Raw genomic sequence first — 10,696 nt, forward strand, 5'->3', positions numbered from 1 at the left:
CATATATATTTAGGATTGTTAGCTCTTCTTGTTGAATTGGTCCCTTTACTATTATGGAGTGGCCTTCTTTGTCTCTTTTGATCTTTTTTGGTTTAAAGTCTGTTTTATCAGAGACTAGGATTGTAATCCCTGCCTTTTTTTGTTTTCCATTTGCTTGGTAGATCTTCCTCCGTCCCTTTATTTTGAGCCTATGTGTGTCTCTGCACATGAGATTGGTCTCCTGAATACAAGAAACTGATGGGTCTTGACTCTTTATCCAATTTGCCAGTCTGTGTCTTTTAATTGGAACATTTAGCCCATTTACATTTAAGGTTATTATTGTTTTGTGTGAATTTGATCCTGTCATTATGATATTAGCTGGTTATTTTGCTCGTTTGTTGATGCAGTTTCTTCCTAACGTTGATGGTCTTTACATTTTGGTATGGTTTTGCAATGGCTGGTACCAGTCATTCCTTTCCATGTTTAGTGCTTCCTTCAGGGTCTCTTGTAGGGCAGGCCTGTTGGTGACAGAGTCTCTCAGCATTTGCTTGTCTGTAAAGGATTTTATTTCTCCTTCACTTATGAAACTTAGTTTGGCCGTATATGAAGTTCTGGGTTGAAAATTATTTTCCTTAAGAATGCTGAATATTGGCCCCCACTCTCTTCTGGCTTGTAAAGTTTCTGCCAAGAGATCCAATGTCAGTCTGATGGGCTTCCCTTTGTTGGTAACCAGACCTTTCTCTCTGGCTGCTCTTAACATTTTTTCCTTCATTTCAACTTTGGTGAATCTGACAATTATGTGTCTTCGAGTTGCTCTTCTCAAGGAGTATCTCTGTGACATTCTCTGTATTTCCTAAATTTGAATGTTAGCCTGCCTTGTTCGGTTGGGGAAATTCTCCTGGATAATATCTTACAGAGTGTTTTCCAATTTGGTTCCATTCTCCCCGTCACTTTCAGGTACACCAATCAGATGTAGATTTGGTCTTTTCACATGGTCCCGTATTTCTTGGAGGCTTTGTTCATTTCTTTTTGCCCTTTTTTCTCAAAACTTCTCTTCTCGCTTCATTTCATTCATTTGATCTTCAGTCACTGATACCCTTTCTTCCAGTTGATCGAGTCAGTTACTGAAGCTTGTGCATTTGTCACGTAGTTCCTGTGTCATGGTTTTCAGCACTATCTGGTCATTTAAGGACCTCTCTACATTGGTTATTCTAGTGAGCCTTTTGTCAAATCTTTTTTCGAGGTTTTTAGATTCTTTGCAGTGGGTTCGAACTTCCTCCTTTAAAAGCTCAGAGAAGTTTGATCATCTGAAGCCTTCTTCTCTCAACTAATCAAAGTCATTCTCCGCCCAGCTTCTTTCCACTGCTGGCAAGGAGCTGCATTCCTTTGGACGGGGAGAGACGCTCTGATTTTTAGAATTTTCAGCATTTCTGCACTGGTTTTTCCCCATCTTTGTGGTTTTATCTACCTTTGGTCTTTGATGATGGTGATGTACAGATGGGGTTTTGCTGTGGATGTCCTTTCTGTTTGTTAATTTTCCTTCTAACAGTCATAACCCTCAGCTGCAGGTCTGTTGGAGTTTGCTTGAGGTCCACTCCAGACCTTGTTTGCCTGTGTATCAGCAGTGGTGGCTGCAGGAGAGTGAATAATACTGAACAGCAAATGTTGCTGCCTGATTTTTCCTCTGGAAGCTTCGTCTCAGAGGGGTACCTGGCCGTTTGAGGTGTGAGGTGTCAGTCTGCCCCTAGTGGGGGGTGTCTCCCAGTTAGGCTACTTGGGGGTCATGGACCCTCTTGAGCAGGCAGTCTGTCTGTTCTCAGATCTCAAACTCCATGCTGGGAGAACCACTACTCTCTTCAAAGCTATCAGACAGAGACATTTAAATCTGCATAGGTTTCTGCTGCCTTTTGTTTTGCTATGCCCTGTCCCCAGAGGTGGAGTCTACAAAGGCAGGCAGGCCTCCTTGAGCTGCAGTGGGCTCTACCCAGTTCGAGTTTCCTGGCCGCTTTGTTTACCTACTCAAGCCTCAGCAATGGTGGGTGCCCCTCACCCAGCCTGGCTGCTGCCTTGCAGTTAGATCTCAGACTGCTGTGCTAGCAATGAGGGAGGCTCCGTGGGTGTGGGATCCTCCGAGCCAGGTGCGGGATATAATCTCCTGGTGTGCCGTTTGCTAAGACCCTTGGAAAAGCACAGTATTAGGGTGGGAGTGACCTGATTTTGCAGGTGCTGTGTGTCACAGTTTCACTTGGCTAGGAAATGGAATTCCCTTCCCCCTTGCACTTCCCCGGTGAGGCGATGCCTCACCCTGCTTCAACTCTCGCTTGGTGGGCTGCACCCACTGTCCTGCACCCACTGTCCGACACACCCCAGTGAGATGAACCCAATACCTCAGTTGGAAATGCAGAAATCACCCATGTTCTGTGTCGCTCATGTTGGGAGCTGGAGGCTGGAGCTGTTCCTATTTGGCCATCTTGGAACCACCCCCAGTACGAATATTTATAAACATAAATTTAGGTGGGTGTTGTAGAGTTGAATTCAAGTTCAAATTTGGGGCTTTTTGTAAGCGTTAGTCACAGATTAATTGCTGACATATTGTACCCCTCATTAGGGATATAGCATTATGATAAATTTCTAGGAGAAAAATAACTAAATCACATTGTGGTCATGTTTCTAGTGGAAATAAAACTTAACCTAGAAGACAGAGCACATAATTCTTCATTCAGATATGATACTGATTTGCTGTGTGGCCATCGATAAACCACATAACTTCCCTGGACTTTTTTCTTTTTTTTTTTATTGGGGATAGTATTAGTTACCACATTTAATGTAATTGGATATGGTGTAAGGACAAATTAATTTGTAGATATGAAATATTTTTGATCTATAGAAGACTTTTGGACTTAAAATAGTAATGATGATGCAGCCCCCTTTCCTCATGAAAAATAATTTAAAATAACTAGAAGGAAATTCCACCTTTATTGAAAGGAATCTTCAGCCAAATATAGGAAGAAGGGCTCCAGAGCCTAGTATGCCATTTCAGAAGTAGATGGTATGCCTGTCTGAGAAAACAATCTCTTATTTGCAACAGTGCACTCTGTGGCAAGTGCATGCCTGGAAACCAGTGAACATGAAGCAACTGGAGGATGGGAGGCTGAGTCAGGAGGCATTGAAACTTACCATTTGTATGAAAGGAGTCAGACAGTGGAGCAAGCTGGAAGAGAAACTCCTTTGGAAGTAGTCCTGAGTGCCATCTCTCTCTCGCCTGGGGAAAATTAAACGCTAAACTAGACATAGGAGTACATTTTTGTGCATTTCATGGTCAGCCTCTGACAATTACTGTTGTACTATATCCTGCTCTGACCCTCCTCCCATAGTTCCAAATACTCACTATATTCAAAGATAAATTGCCAGCTTATAGTCTATAAAGATCATGTGAAAAAGGGACCACTGCAGCATAAATACCATTGTATTAAAATAATTAGAATAGAAAGCAGTTGAAAAATATTCACCAGGAAAATTTTGTCATGGAGAAAATGAAATTAATTCCCAAATGTATTACTAAATTAAGCAATATACATTAACAAAACAATAAATTCTTTGAAATAATGTCTCAAAGCAGACTTTCAGGAAACAGAAAATTCAGGAAGAAATATAGCAAAGAAACAGAAGGAAATGACTCTTAAGCAGATAAAACAAGAAAATTCATATATTAGTTTATTCTCATGCTGCTACAAAGGACTACCCAAGACTGGGTAATTTATAAAGGAAAGAGGCTTAATTGACTCACAGTTCTGCATTGCTGGGGAGGCCCCAGGAAACTTACAATCATGGCAGAAGAGGAAACAACCATGTCCTTCTTCACATGGCGGCAGGAGAGAGAAGTGCAGAGTGAAGTGGGGAAAAGCCCCTTATAAAACCATCAGATCTTGTGAGAACTCACACACTATCACAAGCACAACATGGGGGAAACGTCCCCCATGAGGTCCCTCCCCCAACACATGGGGATTATAATTCAAGATGAGATTTTAGTTGGGGACATGGGGAAACCTTATTAAGTATAGGGAAGAATAGTAGAAAAGAATGTTAAATCTAAAGATATGTTGGAAATAACCTAAAGGAGAATAGAAACTGAAAATATCAAAAAGCATGTGAAGATTGAAAAAATGAAACAAAATAGATTAACATGAACAATGAGTTAAAACAATTGTCAGGGTAGATGAATGAAAATAATTTGTTAGAAAGTCCAAACAGATAAAAGGAAAGTTCAGCATACACATGAGTGGTGTGCCTGAAAAGGAGAAATGAACATATGGAGACAAAAATGTTTAAAGTTACTTTTTCCAGATGTGAAGAAGTTTTGAGAGTAAACATTTTTGACTTAATCTTTTGTTTGGAAGCCCGACATTATGAAAATAGTTATGCAAAATTATCACCATCAATATCCTAATCCACTCGCCTTTCAAAACACAATCATCCCTTGGTATCTTCAAGCGATTAGTTCCAGTGTTCCCAGAAGATACCAAAATTCACTGATGCTCAAGTTCTTTGGGATATGTATTCAGAAACCAACAATATAGAAGGCCAACTGGAACGGGGAATCTTTTGGGGAGTCTGAAAGGAGATCAAGTCCTAAACAAAGGGTGACCTCAGAATTCCTCTCAGTAACATTCCACATTAGGAAAAGAACAGGTCAATGCCTCTCCAGTGCTTTCAGGAAAAGGCAGTGTAACCCATGTTCCTAAACTCAGTCAGTGTATCTTTTAAAGTAAGACAACTGACAAACAGTTTTCAACATGTAATACTGCTCAGAATCTAGTTGCCAGATTCCTTTAAAAATATTCTGACAATAAAAATGAATAGAGGAATTATGGCAAAAGAACTGTTGATAAACATTAAATATGTTGAAAATATTAAATATTTCTAACTGCAGTAATAAGTAAAAATATTTCCGAGAATTATGTTTATAGAACAGAATGAAAATGTTACAAAGGATAATAACATTGAAAAAATTTATCTGATAACAATTTAGGATGAAAAGTGGAAGAGAAGGTGAGAGGTAGGATACATATGGTGAATTCTTCATCTTTTATAGCTAAAGGCAAAAAAAATGCCACTTAACGGTGATGTATTAAATAACACAGCATAAACATACAAAGGCATGAAAATGCAGTAAAACAAAGTGTGTAAACAGTTAAAATTAGGTAATGCAATAAGAGAAGTGATTGGAGAGTAAGTGGAGGTATAAATTTTGTCAGTATTACAGTGAAAGGTCAGTAAATAATAGATAAAGGAAAAGAAATATCAGATTAAAAGTATTATATTGGCCAGGCACAGTGGCTCATGCCTGTAATCCCAGGACTTTGGAGGCCGAGGCAGGCAGATCACCTGAGGTCAGGAGTTTGAGACCAGCCTGGCCAATATGGTGAAACCCCGTCTCTACTAAAAACACAAAAATTAGCTAGGCATTGTGGCAGATGCCTGTAATCCCAGCTGTTCAGGAGGCTAAGGCAGGAGAATTACTTGAACCCAGGAAGCAGAGGTTGCAGTGAGCCGTGATTGTGCCATTGCACTCCAGGCTAGGTGACAAGAGCAGGACTCCGTCTCAAAAAAATAAAAAATAAAAAGTATATCACATTATATTTAAAAGATAACAAACAAGGTAATAGAAAAACCTGAGACCTTCAGATTATTAATAGTAAATTATTAATAGTAACACAAACAGGCACAAAAAGAACAAAGTGAAATATCGGAAAAAAAAAAAAACTAGTATCATCATCAGACATACTGAAACACAATATAACTGATTCTGAAAATACCTACCATATTAATAAGGGCACTATTTATCAAATTTTAGTAAGAAAGTTATTTATTTCCACAAGAAATCAATAGGAATGGATATCTATGCATCACATAACATAGACTCACATTCCATAATGGAAAATCTACAGAAATTTCAGGGCAAAAGAGAAGAAGACATATTAGTTGCAAGAAACTTAATTCAGTGTGTGAAAACTATTAGTAAAAACTAGTAAGCAAATAGAAGACTGCTAAAACATGATTGATTTCAAAATGTTACATATCATTGTGTTTTTCTTCATTAAAGATACATCTTCATAAATTCTCTAAAATTTTTAAACAGTTGTCTCTTAAATTGGATTAATGGTTTCTGAATTAAGAACATTAAAAAAAATCTTTAAGAAACTGCTTTCAACTTTATCTTTCAAGTTTCTGGGCTATTCACACTTAGTCTTCACTGACTCCTACATGAATTGAAGCTCTAAGTGTAGGACCAAGAGCAAGTGTTATAAATTTGGAGGCCCTGCTATGATAGGTCTCTCAGTTTTGTCAGGAATCAGATGCTCAGTTGGCTGCGAGGATAGAGAAAGGAAAAATAAGAGTCCCTTTTCTCAAAGCCCCCAAGTCCAGCAGGGAAAACACACCTTATTTATCATAATAAATAGAATATGCAAGATAAGCTCCAGTGTATGCAGGGGGAAAGGGACTTTGGTGGGAGCAGCTAAAAGGATCTTGTAAAAATACAAATTAGGTCTTATGATGCAAGAATCCAGCCTGTTTTAACATGGATTGGATAACTTACTCATCAGAGACTTGGAACAAAAAATAGTGGATATGGATCACAGTTTTCTGTGATTGTTGGAGGAAAAATGTGACAAAATCCTATATGCTGTCCTTGGGATACCCTCCTGACATCCCCATTCCCTCTCTGTTGCTTGTGCTTACAGTAGAGATGGCTCTTCTCCTAACAGGCACTTCTCAAATTCCAGATCTCATTTTTCTGTCTTCTCTTAGATACCTCAGACTTCTGACCTTTTTTCTGGTGACTAATACAGACTTTCATTGTTTTTCTCTTTTGCTGCATCTATAAATATTATGATTTCTCAGAAATTTTGTTTTGCATGTGTTTATGAGACAGTTGGCCAGATGAGGCTACAAGAGGAGACACAGGAGAGATTCAAGAAAATAAAGTATTTTTTACTCACAGGTCCTAGAGACAGGAGGCATGCCATACATGGCAACATGGGGAAGACCAGAGTGGTCAGGAGGCAGAAACAGGAGCAAGGTAAGTTGTAAGGCATGGCCTTTGTCGGGGTTTCTGAGAGAAAGGTAAGGCAGGATAGGATGAACAATTTAGGACTACTTTGAATAATTTCTCCAGACTTTGGGAAACAGCAGTGTTCTCTAGTTGCCTGGTACCTGGCCCTGTGTTGCTTAAGACAGAAGAATATTGTTTCTGGGGAATATGGGCAAGGTAAAGGAAGTGTGGCTCTGGGTTGGTTAGTTTGCATGTCACAGCATGCTTCAGGCTGATCTCTTTTCTAGCTTAAGAATTGACTAGCCTCAGGCAAAGGCGATCTCTTCCCCAGTTAGAAAAATTTTCTAAGATATCAAAACATCACAAGGTACAGACAATTTAAATATACAATTATCTGCAATACAACCTTGTTCTGGGCCTTCTTTTCCCTCACTTTCTTCCTATCATGACTTTCCATCCCATAGCCCTAAAATGCCATCTATCTTCTAATGACTTGCCTGACATTCACTCTTGTGTATCTAATTGCCTCTTTGCCCCCATGAATTTTCAAATATGTCCAAAACGTACCTCTTGGTTCTCCTCCCCGTGCTTTCTTCTCCCCCATTCTTCCTTTTCAAGGTAAATGGCACCATCAGGCAACCAGGAGGTCAAACCAGAAACCATTGGCTTCTTTAATTCCATTACCCTTCCCTTTTTATCCCACAACCACCTACTCACACCCACACTTAAGAACCTTTTAACCATCCACCCTTCCACAAAACTTGGTTCTTCCTTCAACAAAAATCTCAAATTCAGCAACTTCCCTACACTTCTACTGCCACTGCCACCACCACCCTGCACCAAGCAAGCCACTTTCATCTTTCCCCTTTTGTCACAGTACCCCCCTCCGTCATATTCTCCACATTTATACTCCTAGCTGCTGTACAAACCATTTTTGATTAATATTGGTAAAACAAACTACGTCACTCCCCAGCTCAAAGCCATTCTCACTGATTTCTAGCTGTACCGAGGATGAAACATGCAAACCTTACCAGAGTTCAAACGCCTCCCCAGCATAACCTGTTCTCTTCTCTGGTTTTTCCAACATAATTTTTTTCACTCTTCTTTCTTCTGCAATTCATTACGCTCCAATACCAATGGTCTTTTATCAGTTTCTGGAACCGTTTTCCTGGTCTTGATTTAAAGGAAATTTAATAAAATAAAGATCTCTATAGAAAAACTGTCTCTGTCTACTCTGTCTAAATTATTCCCTTCCTATAGTACTTTCCATTTCAGCAGTTTGTTTCCTTCAAAGCAGCTGATCACTGTTGCAATTATATTTACTTGTGACCTTATTTTGTGTTTTGTCATCTGGATGTTATGTTCCAGGAGAGTAGGGATAATATGAATAGTTTTCTCACCATCAGATCTCCAGTTCCATCACAGAGTAGTAACATTATAGGCACTCAAGGGTAGGAACATACAGGACATACCCAATAAATAATTGTGGAATGAATGATTTAAGTTCAATTTGTTACGATATTTTATTCAAAATAGGGCAGTCATTATTAACAAAATATGAAAGAGAAAAATGAGAGAGAGCCACAGCGGGGACAGCATCGTAAAAGTTAACTGGGATTTGAGCTTCTGTTAGTGGCTTCAGCTCAGTAAGATCTTTATACCAAGTCAAGTCAGGAGAGGCTGGAAAGAGAGCTGAGATGGCTGGCTGACAAGGCTGTCTCCACTTCACCTTACCTGCCGTGGCTGTGACCATGCTATGTAGCGGGTCTCCACTGATAACTTTCTTCCTTCAGCCATGCTTGTCATGTTACTCTGTAATCGGGATGTGTTTATATTTCTTATTTTGGCAGAAACACTCAAGAGAGGGGGCTTCGTTTCAGTCTCAACTCACAACTGCTCTCTCCAATAACTTTTGTGTGTGAAATATCCTAATTAGACTCAGTGTCTTCCTTGCATTCCCAGCAACTTGAGTGACAGATAATTCTATTAAATTTGGGGAGCAATGAGTCGGGCAGGGGTTAGCGAGCGATGGCCTGAGGGCCAGATCCAGCCTGCCACTTGTTTTTGTAAGCAACAAATTTTTTGGAACACAGCTGCACCCATTCATGTACGTATTGTTCATGACTGTCTTCCTGCAAAAATATTAGCACTGAGTTGATGGATATTGATGGCGGAGTTCACAAAGTTGAAAAATAACTTATCTGCCCCTTTGCAGGAAAAGTTTGCCAACCTCTGGACTAGAGTATGATCTTCTTTATTCTGAACCTTAGATACAGTATTAGGACAGTTTAACTATTTTTCTAACATCTCTATTTATACATTATTAATTAATTTCAGGGAAAATTGGATTTTGTTTACATCTTCCAGTATCATTTAGTTCAGACCCTATTATGTTCCACGCATTTACTTTAATCGATAAAGAAAGCTTTTTGTGACCTTTCCATCCCAAGTAATCTCCCACTGCTCTTAAGGCCTATATTGTTTTGCCACCCATAGCAGTTTATCTCTCATAGAGCTCTGTCTCACCTGGTGCTTTATCTCCCATAGCACACAGCATTTTGACCTTGTATGTGAATCATGTATGTGCATGGCTAGTCTAGCCTACTGGGTGGCACTGTGTAAAGAAAATTGTATTACGAGAATGACGGATTGCTAGGCTCTGAGCTGCATAGTAGTTGGGATTGTGCCTCTTTTACTGACCTGGAAACTTGTCCAGTGTATGTCACTTGGTAGACGTTTTATCATGCATGAATGAGTCCACATTGTGCCTCTACATTAATAGAGACTTGCCTCCTTGCTTTTCATAGATGACAGTAGAACTGGATCTATGATGAGCATTATTTAGCATGCCCCATCCGTTCCAGACATACACACAGACACACACACACACACACACACACACACACATACCTTACTCTCAATAGTTTCATGTGTCCACTGTTTCTAATCAGTAAATTGAGGATATGTTTGGACACTGTACTTTTACAGTTAGACGTTAGACTCTTAACTCTCAGTTACCAAGGAACTTTGAACAAGATACAAAAGATAACCTTTAATTTCCTCATCTTTTAAATGTAGCTAATCACAGCCACCTTCCAGGACTATAGTAGAAGTAAATGAGATCCCAAGCACAACTGGAAGGAGCTGGCACAGCCCATAACTCACTGTAAGTGGTCAGTAGAGGTCGGTTTTATTCACAACCAAGGCTTGTGACTTCCACTCCAAACTGCTAAGGGAAGCCCTGCTTCTCAGTTACCTGAATTATAGTCTCTAGAGGTATGAAAGCCAGGGTGCTTCTTTAAATTTCCTGCTCCCCGTGATTTCTGATCCCCTCATTCAGTCTTTGCCATCCTTGTACATTGCATTACAATCTGCCACACTGTGGAAGCCAGAACTCTGAGTCATTATTGCTGTTTCCTGCATCCTTAAGGCCTCAGAAATCTTTACTCCGTCCACTTCTCACTTAGTTTCTCAGTCATCTGCTTGACCCAAATGATGATTTTCTTTTCCATGGTCTGATTGAAAAATCTTCGTCCTGGCTGCCCTCTACCTCCTTCTCCATATGAAAACTAGAACTCGGCCGGGCGCGGTGGCTCAAGCCTGTAATCCCAGCACTTTGGGAGGCCGAGACGGGCGGATCACAAGGTCAGAAGATCCAGACCA

General features: G+C 39.8%; 1 protein-coding gene and 1 long non-coding RNA gene across 2 annotated transcripts in view; one reads left to right on the forward strand and one right to left on the reverse strand.

Moving 5' to 3' along the window:
• Positions 1 to 10,696, forward strand: part of NRG3 (neuregulin 3) — a 1,124,269-nt gene that overhangs the window by 366,573 nt on the left and 747,000 nt on the right.
• LOC105502689 lies at positions 4,358 to 7,161 on the reverse strand. The gene is made up of 3 exons (XR_001000385.1): positions 6,981 to 7,161; positions 6,721 to 6,859; positions 4,358 to 4,590 (listed from the first exon to the last, which is right to left on the reverse strand). It is a non-coding gene; the product is annotated as an uncharacterized LOC105502689 (long non-coding RNA).

The sequence above is a fragment of the Colobus angolensis genome, unplaced genomic scaffold, assembly GCF_000951035.1.
Source record: "Colobus angolensis palliatus isolate OR3802 unplaced genomic scaffold, Cang.pa_1.0 Scaffold12, whole genome shotgun sequence".
NCBI classification, from domain to species: domain Eukaryota; kingdom Metazoa; phylum Chordata; class Mammalia; order Primates; family Cercopithecidae; genus Colobus; species Colobus angolensis.